The sequence below is a fragment of the Triticum aestivum genome, chromosome 7D (genome assembly GCF_018294505.1).
Source record: "Triticum aestivum cultivar Chinese Spring chromosome 7D, IWGSC CS RefSeq v2.1, whole genome shotgun sequence".
NCBI lineage: Eukaryota > Viridiplantae > Streptophyta > Magnoliopsida > Poales > Poaceae > Triticum > Triticum aestivum.
The window spans coordinates 562,812,710-562,825,352 of NC_057814.1; the positions used below are offsets into that span (position 1 = coordinate 562,812,710).

At 50.6% G+C, this 12,643-nt stretch overlaps 1 pseudogene; it reads left to right on the forward strand.

The window, feature by feature from the left end:
- Nucleotides 1-10,967: 10,967 nt before the first annotated feature.
- Nucleotides 10,968-12,233, forward strand: LOC123168596 (probable glycosyltransferase 4; annotated as a pseudogene).
- The last annotated feature ends 410 nt before the right edge of the window (nucleotides 12,234-12,643 follow it).

Sequence of the window (12,643 nt, forward strand, 5' to 3'; positions counted from 1 at the left end):
CACGCTCAGGGACCAGTTCTGGTGCCTATGGGGAAGAGAGACAACGGGGCATCCCGCCACGCAGGTCATTCCCGCTCCCTTTGCCGAGCCCGGCTCGAAAACTTATCCTTTCTTTGTGGACTACTTCTCCTGCGGCCTCTGCCCCCCTTTCTCAAATTTCTTTAATGACATCATGCACACCTACGGCTTCCATCTCCTGGATTTCATGCCAAATGCCGAGGCGTGTATGGCCCTCTTTGCCCACCTCTGTGAGGGCTTTGCCGGGGTGCATCCCAAAACGGCACTCTTTCGCCATTACTTCACCCCCTGTATCTAGCCAGGGGACGCCGTTTCTGGCTGCCTTACTTGGATCCCCAGGGCTTCGAGCAAAGGTGTGTACCCGGAGGGAGGACGGAAGGAGCGGTGGGATGAATGGTGGGGCCGGTGGTGCTGGATTGTGGAGGAGAACCCACGGCCGTTTTGCGAGGTTCGTCAGAGTCCGCCGGTCCGCGGCAACGATTGGAGCGATCTCGACCCCGACGACAAGAAGCTCATAGTCGCCACCACCAGAATTCACCGCCTCGTCTCCGCCGGCCTCACACTGGAGATGATTGGGGCTAACTTCATCCGCCGCCGTATCGCCCCTTTGCACCATAAGGGGAGGCCGGCCTGGGGTTTCAAGAATGCAGCAAATATCATGAGGCTCCGCCCTGGCCTGAAGCATAACTTCATGGTGATGCAGCATGCGTCCGTCTGCCAGAGGCTCTTTCAGCTCAAAGTCGACGAGGATGGCAACGCTGATAGGACCGGCAAGGCCGCAAAAGCCGGCAAGACCGGCCACCCGTTCAGGTTGCCGGCGGGGGTGCACCCATTGAGCAACAACTCTCGCCTGACCGATATCATTGCTATGATGCCAATCTTCAATGCCCATGGCCTGGACCCAACCTGGGCCGAGCCAGATGCAGAGTTGGTGCAACAGTTCTTCGACAACTTGTCGGAGGGCACCGTCCGCGATGAGCCAGAGCTCATCCGCCCCACCACCGACGAAGAGGTCGCATATATTGCCACCAGGGCAGATGAGGCAGCACTTGTTGCGGAGGCCGGCATCCACGGCACCTTGGTGGACGAGGCCGAAGAGCTGAAGAGGAGAGGAGATTCCTTGAATGGACGGGGCCCGCTGGGGAGACCAGCGGCGCTGGCGCCGGGGTTTCCCCCGCTGTGGTGGTGGCCGAAGAGCCGGCCGAGGAGGCATCCGAGGCGGACGAGCCCTCGGCCCCAAAGAAGAAACGCGTCCTGCGGCGGACCGGCTCCAGCGAGCCAGTCCAGTCCAGTAGAACCATGCAACGGCAAGAGGCCCAGGCGCAACCCATGCGCCAGACGAGGCGCGCGGCCGCGGCGGCAGAGAAGGAAGCCGTGCTGGCAAAGAAGGCCACGACCGCGGCGGTGAAGAAAGCCACGGCTGCTGCCTCCTACTCATCCAAGCATGCAAGGACCCCGTCCCCTTCCCCTGCGGGCACCATCCCAGTGGCCGACTACGACCTTGGGTCTTTCAGCCCAAGGAGGAAAAGGGGGAGGAAGATGAGTAAGCACCTTGCGCCCTCATCCATCCTTTGACCCTTCATTTTGACTGTCTTGCCTTGACTTGATGTTGTCTTTCACAGCGACACAGAGACGCTGGCTCAGCGGGTGGCGAAGAGAGCCAAAACCTCAACAGGCGACGATCCCTCGGCAAGCACTCCACATGCGTCGGGGACGATCTTCATCAGCCTGGAGTCTAGCCCCGAGCGCAGCCCCCACTCCAGCCCCCAGCGTAAGTTTGTTACCTATTTCTCGCTGGCGGTCGTTGGAGCGCGTATCCTTATTGATGATCTTGCCGGGCCCACAGGAGGAGAGCAGCAGCAGGACAAGCCACTAGGGTCCACCCCCGACACGCCGCCCTCATCAACTACGCTGACCAGAGGGGCGTCCCAGGCCAGGGCACCCACCGATGAGCCCACGCGCATGGAGGAAGAGGTGGTGGGCACAAGTTCTGCGACCCCGTCCCGGCAACGGATGTTGCCGAGGAGAGGGACGCGTCCTCCCCACTTGTCATAGGTAAAATACTTGCCTCCGCTTCTCGCCATCACCGCCATGATTTCCTTTCTTTTCTCTGTCTTGAACTCTTTTGATTTTGGCCTTGCCTCACTCCCCTTTTTGGTCTCAGATCCTCCCCTAGTAAACCAGGTGGACGTCGATGCCGTGATCATGGAAACCGCTAAGGACGTCGAGGCTGAGTCTGCCAACATCGCTGTTGAGGAGGCCGCCAAGGGATTCGCCGAGGAGGCCGGCAAGGCCGCCGCTGAAGAGGCCGCCAAGGGGCCTGCCGGGGAGGCCGGCAAGGCACTGCTGAGGAGGCCGCCACGGGGCTTGCCGAGGAGGCCGGAAAGGCTGCTGCCGAGGTGGCCGCCACGGGGCCTGCTGGGGAGGCCGGCAAGGCCACCACTAGGAAGGCCGCCAAGGAGACTGTCGGGGAGGAGATGGTCGATGACCAGCCTTCTTCCTCCTCGGCCCCTGCCCCGAGCAGGTACTTGAAGGTGGGCGACGATTTGTTCGTCGGCCTCCCAGGGACGGCGAGCACCGGAGCGCCAGCCGAAGGGGGGGTGTTCGACGACGAGGTCCTCACCGCTGTCGGGCTCCAGGTCGTCGACGAGCCGAGCACCTGGAGAAACTGGAGGCGGACCTAGCGAAGCTTGGCAAGGAGCTCTCCATGCTCAAGGACGACAGAGAGAAAACTCTCTACGACCTGGCGAAGATGCAAACCACCATATCTGACAAAACCAAGCTGCTCTCCAAGGCCAACGATTCCATTGCTGATCTGAAGCTGAAGATGGAGACCCGGGAGAAGATGCTTTCGGAGTCCAAGGCTCGCGATCTGACCCTGACCAAGGAGCTCGCGGACGAGCAACTGCTGCTGTGGACCGCCGTCACTTCCCACAATGAGCTCGTGGCCAGCACGAAGCTTTGGACCAGCCGCCTTGTGGGCGTTGCTGAGAGGCTCACCGCACAACTGTCTGCCATGGGCATGCCAAATTTCAGGTTCTCCCATGAGGTGAACGTGACTGACAGCGCTCGGCTGACCCTGTTCTTCGAGGGTGTCCTCGATGCCCTGAAGCTTCTCTACTCCAACAGGGCGGCCTATCTGGCCGAGGAGTCCCGGAAGCTTTGCCGGGGCGCCTTGACCAATGTGCTCACCAAGGTGGCATACTGGAACCCCAGCGTTGACTTTGCTCAGGCACTTGACAGCTTGCCGGAGGGCGTCGACCTTCAGGCGCTCGAGGAGCGCATCGAGCCCATCATCAGCTGTGTCAGCAGAGTCGTGAGGCTGGAGGGCCAGCGCCGGGATTAGCTGCTTCATTCCTTGTCACTGCTGCGAGTTCGCACCCAAGACAATTTTATCTTAAGTTAGAACTGCGGCAACCACTGATGTAATATAACTTTGTTGTGCTTTGAACTAAATGCATGTTATTCCCCTGTTTGATTTCTCCTTGTATGTACTACACCCTGCATTTAGTTGGATAAGCTTGCCGGCGCATTAACCCTTGCCGTGGGCGCTTCAAAGGACGCATCCTTAGCAGCCCGCTTGGGGGTGTTGCTGCCAGGTAAGCCACCCTGCGTTCTTGGCGCAGCCGCTTGAGCTGTTGAGCGGCTCGAAACAGAACAAAGGCGCGGGCAATAGTGGCTGTGTTCCCTTGCGTACAGGTTTCCCATACAAAAACTAAAACCATCCGAGGGGAATAACCTCACAAAAGGGAAATTAGTCAAACTTTTTGGCATGACTTAGCTTTTTATTGCCGTGCGGATCGCCGTCGTGGCTATAGACGACGCCGCTCGGCCGGCTTCTCGTACCAGGGTGGTGTGGACGATCTTGATCTCCTCCACCACTGGCGTCTGTCACATCGCCTGTCTATGCTGGCACGGGCGGAGCGGCTCCGGACGGGCCGATCACTGCGATCGTCTTCTTATTCGGAGCCATGGCGATGAAGAAGCTGCTGCGCTAACTAATAGACCAGATTCTCACAACTAACTCCCCCTACCTGGCACGCCAAAGATGTCGGGGAAACGAACACCTATGGATCACAAGGATCCCTTCTACGTTCGGCGGGGAATTAGCTTCACGAAGAGCAGGTCTAGCAGTCAGCACGAGGGGATTTTACCCAGGTTCGGGCCGCAAAGATGCGTAATACCCTAGTCATGCTTGTCTGGATATATGTGTTCTTGAGCTTTTGAACTAGTTGCGGTGCATGCACGGTCCAAAAGTCCGAATCCTCTCTCTGTATGCCTTGGGCCTCCTTTTATACGTAAAGGGGTTGCCACAATGGCACACAGGAGGTGGAAAACTAGCTACAGTGTATGAGCTTATCGCTCGGCACCGTAGGACAAACGCATTTAATGTGTTGCCTACGTGCCCTCTTACTTTATCGGGGACGACAACAAAAACTATCCCGTTCGTCGCCGCTCCTCCTTGCTTCGACATGCGTCCAGGCTAACGAGGCATGCAGTGCCACGATGGCTAACTAGCTTTTGTATTGGCACGATGGTAGAGCCTCCACAAAGATCTGCATGCCGCCACGCAGGCGCCTGCTTAGTTGGCACCCTAGTCGTCGCACTGGAGTGGTGGTGAGGTGGAAAATCCTTGTCGGGCGTGGGCCTGGCCACGGCCCAGCGATCGTCCCCAACAAGGCTTGTCGGGGGGGCTTCGCAGTTGTCCCCGGCAAGGATCTTGCCGGGGGTCTTCGTATTCTGGTCCCACGTGGCTCCGCAGGCCATCAATCTCTACAAAGATCTGCATGCTACCATGCATGCGTTCCCAAATCTTGGTCTTAATGTTGTCAGAACTCTAAGCCTCAAAGGTGATGAGCTCGCTGGTGCTGCACAGGCTGCCCCGGCAAGGGTGATGCCAGGGTAGGTCCAGCTCGCCTTCTGGTCCTTGTTCCTCGAGTATCTGTCTTGGTGGTCTTCGTGTTTTATCTTCTGCTACCCTGCCGGGCCCGGCCACAGGCATGGCTACGACTGCCCGCGCACAAGTAAGGGGTGCAAAAGAGCTCGTACTTTTGTACACCGACAATATTCAACACCATGTTCTTAGTTCATACATCATATATGCAAGTGCCCTCTGCTTAGTATATAAATCACATGTGTGACTTATATCATGTGACCCTGGTTACTTAGATAACATGTATGTGAATTATGTCATGCGAACCTGTTTACTAAAGACGTCATATAATTATTTCATGCCATCCTGTTTAGTTAGTCATCATATCTTTGAATTATGTCATGCTATGCTATCCAGTTTAGATAGATATCATAGATGTGGAATTATAGCATGCTATCCTTTTTAGTTAAACAATATACATGTGAACTATTTCATGCCCTCTTTTTTCCACACTATCTATTGCGTATGTCTCTCATACAAGGTCTGTACATTCAACTACTTTTCTTGTTTATCATCCATTTGAATTGGAGGGAGTGATGACAGTATCTAGCGGAGTAAAAACACGGTCTTCAAATAAAACAGTGCTACCTCTTGGTGGAGATAGCACCTCGGTTGTACATGCACGAGAACCAGCCCTACCACACATAACCCAGACTCTCGCAGATTGTACTCCTACTCCGATGGACAGAGAACCAGCTTCACCCAATCTAACCCCAACCCCAGCAGATAGTAACCCAGTTCCAGTTGACACAACACCATCTCCAGCACTGGGCTCACGAACAAGAGCAGTTAGTATGGCAGCTCCAGTGCCCAAAGCGCCAGTACTATCACGGTGAACCCCAATTCCACCATTTAGTACACCTATTCCTGTTGACGAAGCACAACCAGCCATTCGTTGTTTAGCACGTATCGCATTTGATGTTGTTAAATCCTATGTGCGTATCTTTCCATCATGGAAATATTATAGTGAAGATGAAGGAAAAAGCCAGTCGTAGGTGTTCGTCCAGGAGTTATGTGTAAGTAATGTTATTCATGGCAAATAATTTGCTTTATCCCATACATTCTACCTCCATGCTGGTTATAATACAACAAATGTTCTCATTTTTCTCTATAGAGAAGGACCAATTTGGAAACAATGGATGAGGTAACATGTGCTAACACCTTTGCTATCTTCAAGAATGCTTGGTGGCAGTGTCAGAATTACCTGAAGAAAACGTACTTCACTGGCAAAGAAACTCATCAAATTCTCTTACTTTCTCCTGAGACACATTTACGGGACGATGACTGGGAATGCCTTGTTCTGTACTGGTCCCGAACCAAGAATGTGGTAAGGTCTATGAGCTCATTTTTTTTATTTTGAAGTACTATATGCATGCGTCTTACTGTACTCTGTTCGTGTAGAATAAGTGCTTAAACATGAAGAAGAACTCATTTAAAATTTCATTGTTATGGTGCATACTGCTGTTTTCTTGTATCATTGTATTTACTCATAGAAACTTATTTTTAAATTGAAGGGTCCAATCGAAACTCCAATGGCACAACAGATATGTTTAAGCATGTTTCTTTAACAGTTTTGCTCTTCTAAATTGCTCTATTGATTTCAATTTCAATTGTGTATATAGTTGACTTCTCATATCATGCACATTGGTAGCATCATAACAGAGCCAATAGTGTTGTTGTACATGTATACCTGTGTTACCCATCTGAAATCTTGTTGTGTCGTGTAGTTTCCCACACTTTTATTCTTTCAATGCTGCTTTCTCTTGAACTGATATGATTTGAACTGTGTCTCTATTTTGATTTGGCAAGACAATGCAGTGACCATATGACATAGATATATGTTTGTTTGATGCTTTTATTATGTACTACTTGGCAATAGAAGACTTGGTAGTTTAATCCTGTCCACCTTACTACTGAACTGATTCATCGAAATGAGTTTCATATACTACATGCTAAATCTGTTATGTGTCCGCTTGTTTCTGCTTTTAGTGCTGACATAATATTTGGGAAGAGTACCTTATTAAGCAATGGTAAAGGAAGTAATGTAGATAAGATTCAGGATAGTGAGACATCCTTGCTGGTCTCCAATAAAGCTGATAAAACAACTAAGGAAAACTATCTTCAAGACAGTGAGACAACCCCAGAGTCATGTCTTAATGTAGTGTTTGAGTTACTGGCCACTACTGTTGGCATAAACTCTTTGAACTCACTGCCTGGATCAGTTCAGTTTTTGGAGTCTCAACTACAAGTTGAAAGACATTGATCAGCTGTGCTGCGACAAGAAGCTGAAGGATTGTGGAAGTCCCTGAAGAATTCATATGCATATTTTCTGTTGCAACATCAAGCATTGGAGGATTTTAGCGCCAAATAGGAGAAAGCTAATAAGCTTGTTAAACTTATTGCCAGCATGGTGGATACCCAGGATAACGTTTCTTGAGCTCTTGTGAAGTTGTTTCAGTTATGGATTTGTTTCCCGCCGCGTTTATTTGCACTGGTGGCCAATTTAGATGGCCAGTGTACGTAATATGTTGTTTTGTTCCCTATATTTGCACTCGCGGCGAATGTTGATGCCCAATGGATGTAATATGTGTAATAGCTGTAATATCCTAGCGTTAGTTGCTTGCTTATTTATTTCCTTATTGTCTTGTTTAGTTGTTTTCTTGTAGTCACTGAAGTTCTTTTTCCGCGGTTTGCTAGTGGCCACAATAACCTATTTTTTTAACCTAGGCCACAATACCCATGGGCAACATATGGACCGTCGTAACCGTCGTCCTACTACCTGTTCTAGGGACCACGGGCCTTACGGGCCGAATGATCCATGGGCCTTCTACGGGCCATAGAGTCAATGGGCCTTCTACGGGTTGTATAATCGATTGGCAAAACATGGGCCGTACTATTCGTGGACCAATAACGGACCGCAATATGGGCCGTAAACGGGCTACAATGGGAATCGTCTGTTTATGGACCGACAGAAACGGGCCGCTAAGAGGTCAATATGTTTAACAGGCTTCACTCTATCGACAGGCATAACGGGTCGTTACTGGGTCGTATTTGATGATGCTATGAAAACCGCCCAATGGATTAGCGGGTCACAAACGGGCTGACTGGAGCCACGAGCTGAATTTGGCCAACAAGCGAACAGGCCAGCAACGGACCATAAGTATTCGAATGCTCGAAATGAGCCCAAGAATAAATAAGCCCTTAGAAGGCCGAAAGTTTACATGGGCTGGAAACGGCCTAATGGAATAATGGGTCGTTAATGTGTATAAAGCGATATACTGTTCATTGTGTGTCAGTTTCACCACGGGCCGTTAATGGGCTCATGGTTACAAAGGGCCTCGTATGGGCCGAAAGACGTCATGGATAATACATGGGCTGGAAGTTACAACAGGCTGAAATCATATTGGACGGCTCAGATGACGCTACTGGGCCTAATTCGGATAGGCCATAACGGGCCGTGAGTTAGGGGGCTGTCAATAGGCTATACGTGAATGGGCTGTTAACAGGCTTTCCGTGGGCCGGCCCGCTACCTTTGGACCAAGTCAAACGGGCCATCCTTTTCACTTGAATGGGCCACTGTTCGGTCGTGCCACGTGTTAACGTATCATGGGTGCCTCCCGTCCAATGAGTGGATGACATCTGTCCCAACACTGAGCCGACACATGATCCCTCTAGCGATTGAGAAATTTACACGTGGAAAATCCACATTTGTCGGGGCTGTTAATGGGTTACCGGATCCAAACCGGAACCCGATAGCTTAACGGCGACCCGTTATGGTGGATGTCATGTGTCGGTTGCCCTTATCGAAAGCATTTCCATGACGCGTCATTTATGTCATGAAAGTGGACACTTCCGTGATGATAATTTTGGTATTGTCAAGGAACACTTCTACGACAGCACATGTATGACTATCTTGATCTGTCATAAAATCGTCATGGATGTACATACATGATAGAAAACATGACTTATTGTGACAAACACATATCATCACGGAAGTGTTTTTTTAGTGCAGGTTGTTTACTTCGCCGGTGGGTCCACGTCAAAGCGGACCTAACAGTCGTTGCCCGTAAGTGATTATGATAGAGTGGAATCAGGCTATTTGCTTGCCAGTTTAGCTGAACAATCAGTGGTAAGAATTGTATTTCTTTGGGGTGTTACAGTTTATGTTCTAATTTTCATATGCTGCCGTTTTCGCGCTCTTCAGTAGTACAGCAAAGGGTAAAAATGCGTTCACAAAGAAAGAAGCTTGATCTATAGTATATCATAAAAAGGCTGGTTTATTTGGCTGGCTCTTACGTGCGTTGCGCCTTTAACAGTTTTCAAAGTCTCTTGCTAATATACTGGCCATCTGGACAACACATAGGTGAGACAACTCATGCAAGACCCTGAGCTACCCCTTACAATGATATGGACGATCTTAGACCAATTAGTTAACTCTACTTTCTTTTTATCTGAAACTGATCAAACAGAAGGGCACTTTCATAACAGTGAACGGAAATTTCCTTCCAAAACTCAACTAAGGAATGGAAGTTGAAGTCTCGGTGAATACAGCTGTAGAGAAAAGTGGCTATATTCGTAGACGAGAATCACCTCTTCTTGCTGAATTCGAAATCTCAGAAAGTCCTTTCCTCTTTGAAAGCATAATTGCGTTTCTATGTTGAAGATTGCAATCGTTTCGAACTCAGCAGTGAATTCTGCTTAACCTTGAGTTGATGATGCTACAAATCTTTTCCATGGGAAATTTTATATTAAGACCAGGACAAATTTATATTGGGACACTGGCAAGTTTGTTTTTATTAAACCATGGCTTTTCTTACTAGCTGGACCATGGCCATTTTATTTTTAGACCATGGATATTTACTTCATATTTGATGGCAATTTTTTTTATAAAACATGCCAATTTTTTTCGTCTAACCATGGTAAATTATATTTAGACCATGGAAAAAAATTAGACCATGGCATTTTTTACTAGTTCGACCATGGTCATTTTATTTTGAGACCATAGCAAATTTAATTCATGTATGATAGCAAATTTATTTTTTTAAATCATGTCAACATTATTTCTTCTGACATTGATTTTCTTTTATCTTTTTCAACATGCCAAATTTTCTATTACGACCATGGCAAGAAAAAATTAGACCATGGCGCTTTTTACTAGTTCGACCATGGTCATTTTATTTTTAGACCATGGAAAATTTAATTCATGTACCATGGCAAATTTCTTTTTCTAAATCATGTCAACTTTATATTTTTCTGACCTGGGAGAAAAATATTTTTTCAACATGCCAAATTTTATATTCCGACCATAGCAATTTTTTGATGTCATGTTAGTCTGCCACAATTTTACACCAATCACAAACTTACTTCTATGGACCATGGTTGTTTTTACCATGGCAAATTTATACTTGGCCCATGGCAAAAAATTGTACTAGAACTATGGCAGATTTTTTTTTCCCACCATAGAAACTATAGTGTTGGACAATGGCAAGTTTAGTTGTTTGAACATGGTCAATTATTTCTTTTTGGAACATGTACACTTTTTGTCGAACAAACCTTGGTAAATTCCATTTTTTTGTACAGAGTCGTTGAAACAAAAAATCATTTTTACACCACGGCAAATTCATTTCTGAAACATCCCATGACAGATTTGTCTTTCATAAGACTTATTTTTCCGTAATGTTTCTTTTTCCAGTATATTTTTGCCATCATTTTCAGACCATGGCAACTTTGGTTCTTTAATTTTTTTTGTCGATTTTCATTTTGTTTTCTTAGATGTGGCAGTTTTTTAGTTCCCCATGCACGTCAATTTGTAAATTTTAATATATGGCTTGGGTTGGCCGAGGGCGGAAGTTGGCAAATTGGTAAACGGTTGCTTTTCCTCTCCTGCAAGCGAAAATACAGCCAACCTTGCGAGTGAACTCGAAATGCCACCATCTCAACCTGCGAGTGAATTTGAAATGCCACCATAGCTTTTATTCGATTCCCCACCAGCCGCATACGCAGTTAAGACTTGAGAGGTGCAGCCGCGGATGTTGCGCGTGCGTGCATGCCTCTTCCGTCCTCAGCAGTCGATGGCGGAGGAACAGCGAGTAGCGGCCGAGAGGCGAGCACGGCGCAGGCTGCTGTTAGCCGTCCCCATCATTCCGATCGTCTTGTTCATCGTCGGGTCATGCGCGCTCTTCTTGTTCACCGCCGACCTCCCGCGCATCCGCATCGAGTACGCCTGCCTCGACGGCGCCCGTGACGCTCCGGCCACGAAGGAGCCGCCGGCGCCGCCGGAGGCCGTGGCGGCGGCTGTTCCCGGCGAGGAGCAACCTGGCTGGCCGCGCACCCTCGGTTCCCGGCCATGGTCGCGCCGGAGCGGCCTCGGGTGCACATGGTCACCGGATCGTCGCCGCGCCGGTGCACGGAGCCGGAGGGCGACCACGTGCTCCTCCGCGCGTTCAAGAACAAGGCGGACTACTGCCGTGTCCACGGCCTGGACATCTTCTACAGCAATGCGGTGCTCGACGGCGAGATGACGGGGTTCTGGACGAAGCTGCCGCTGCTGCGCGCGCTGATGGTAGCGCACCCGGAGGCGGAGCTGCTCTGGTGGGTGGACTCGGACGCGGTGTTCACGGACATGCTGTTCGAGCCGCCGTGGGGCAGGTACGCGGGTCACAACCTGGTGCTCCATGGCTGGGACGGCGAGGTGTACGGCGCCAACACCGGTAGCTTCGTGCTCCGGAACTGCCGGTGGTCACTGGACCTCCTGGACGCGTGGGCGCGCATGGGGCCGCGCGGCCAGGTGCGCGACCGGTACGGGAGGGTCTTCGCGGCGGCGCTGTCGAACCGGGCGGCCTGGGAGGCCGACGACCAGTCGGCGCTGGTGTACCTGCTGGTGACGGAGCGCGACCGGTGGGGGGACAAGGTGTTCCTCGAGAGCTCCTACCACCTGCACGGGTTCTGGGAGGAGATCGTGGGGCGGTACGAGGAGATGCGGAGCAGGTGACGGCCGGGGCTCGGCGACCACCGGTGGCCGCTCGTGACGCACTTCGTCGGGTGCAAGCCGTGCGGGGAGCCGGACGCGACCTATGATGTCGTGGCGTGCCGTGAGGGCATGGAGTGCGCGCTCAACTTCGCGGACGACCAGATACTCGGCCTCTACGGGTTCCAGCACGAGTCGCTCAGCACCACGGCCGTGTGGCGCGTCAGGAACGACACCGGACAACCGCTGGATGCCGACGACCAAGAGATCGGCCGGCTCCTGCACCCAGAGTTCAGGGCCGCCAACATCAACTAGATCCTTCGATTGGTTTGGGTGTCAACGTGCAGACATCGGAACACGCAACACATCCTGTTTTACACACTTTGCATATATAGGTCAACTTCGGGTTGATGAGTTGGAATGAAAACGAAGAGAGACGTGACCATCCCATCGGATGGAGATGAATGGTTGTGATTAGCAAGAAACCAACGTCTATTCGTGGGAGGCCACCATCAACCAATAAGTAGGCAACAAATTTTTTTCATCTCATGCTAGAAAAGGACAAAACTTCCATCTTGATCCACGAGAAAACCCAGCTGATTCCTTCTTCTTCCCGTCTTCCTCCCACATCAAGTACGCCTGTCTCGATGGCGCACGTGACGCTCCGGCCACGAACGCGACGCCTAAAGCCGCTGTGGCTGCTCCCAGCGAGGAGCACCAGCTGA